The 1727-nt window shown below is 54.3% G+C and overlaps 1 pseudogene; it reads left to right on the top strand.

Moving 5' to 3' along the window:
* The first annotated feature begins 413 nt into the window (after positions 1–413).
* On the top strand, positions 414–1427 carry LOC143022561 (uncharacterized; annotated as a pseudogene).
* Positions 1428–1727: the final 300 nt, after the last annotated feature.

Genomic DNA, 1727 nt, shown 5'->3' with positions numbered 1-1727 from the left:
AACCCCCACCCACCACCCCAAAACACAAACTACACCAAACCCACCAACACCACCACACAACACCCCAACAACAAACCAACACCACCACAAAACAAAACACACCCCAACAAACACAAAACCCACCCCAAACATACAAAACACCACAACCACACCCCAAACACCTCACAACAAACACCCCCACAAACAACCACACCAAAACACAAACACACCCACTCTCCAACAACCCCCCCCAAACTCCAACCTACCCACCCCCCAACACCCCCCCAAAACAACCCCACACAACACCAACACCCCCCCCCACCCACCCCAACAACCCTACCCCCCCACACACAACACACCCCCCAACCACACCAAACCCCCCCCAACAAAACACCCCAACAAAACCACCCCCCCACACACCACCCCACCACACACACAACCCCAAACCCACCCAACACCAAAACCCCCCAACCCCACCAACACCCAAACCACATACCCCACCAACACCCCCCCCAAAACCACACAAAACACAAACAACAACCACCACAAAACAACCACCCCAAACCTACCCCACCCACACACCCACCCCAACACAACCCACACCCAACACCACCAACCCACCCCACCACACCCACCAAACCCCCCACCAATAACAAAAAACACCACCAACCAACAATACCCACCCCAACAAACCAAAAACACACCAAACACCCCACACACCCCCATAAACAACAACCCCCCACACCACCAATAAACCCACACCACCCCCCCCACAACCCCAACAAACCACAAACAAAACCCACCACAACCACCCCAACACCAACCCAACACCACCCCCACAACAAACAACCCAACACACCCACCACCCCCAACAACACCAACAACACCCCCCCCACACAACACCCAAAACACCACAAAACAAACCACAAAACCCCCCCCCCACACCCACAACCCCCCCCCCCCAACCCCACCCCCACCACCCACCCCAACAACCCCCAACCCAACACCCCACAACACCCCCAAAACCACACCCACCAAACACCCCCCCCCACCACACCAAACAACCAACCCCACCACCCACAACACCACAAAACACCCCCAACACAACCCAACCCCACACAACACCCCCCACCCCCCCCACCACACCAACACCACACCCCCCCCAAAACCCCCCCCCCAAAACCCCCCACCCCTACATCCTACAAACCAACCCCCAAACCAACCCCCCACAAACCATACAACCCAATCCACATACACACCCAAACACCCATAACCAACCCCAAAACCACCAACAACAACATAAACTACCAAACAACAACCCCAAACAAACCCCACCCCCCACACCACCATCACCACTACAACCCACACACTCAACAACCTAAACAACCACAACATCACCCCACTCAACACCCACAACAACAACAACAATCCAACCCCAAAAACCAAACCCCCAAACAAATACACTCCAAAACCCACTCAAAAACCCATACCCATACTACCCCCCCTACACCCTTAAAAACCCACCCACACCTCCAAACCCACCAACACCACACAACCACACCACCACAAAAAACATAAACAAAAAAAAAACACAACAACATACCCACCCAACCCCCAACACCACCAACACCACAAACCAAAAAACAAACACACCCACACAAACACACACCCCCCCACACCATCCATCAAACACACACAAACCAACCAAACCAACAACAAACACAACCACACCCCACCCCCCACCCACC

The sequence above is a fragment of the Oratosquilla oratoria genome, unplaced genomic scaffold (genome assembly GCF_046742065.1).
Source record: "Oratosquilla oratoria isolate Oo_2021 unplaced genomic scaffold, ASM4674206v1 SCAFFOLD117, whole genome shotgun sequence".
Taxonomy (NCBI): Eukaryota; Metazoa; Arthropoda; class Malacostraca; order Stomatopoda; family Squillidae; genus Oratosquilla; species Oratosquilla oratoria.
This window is presented reverse-complemented; position numbering and strand designations above follow the sequence as displayed.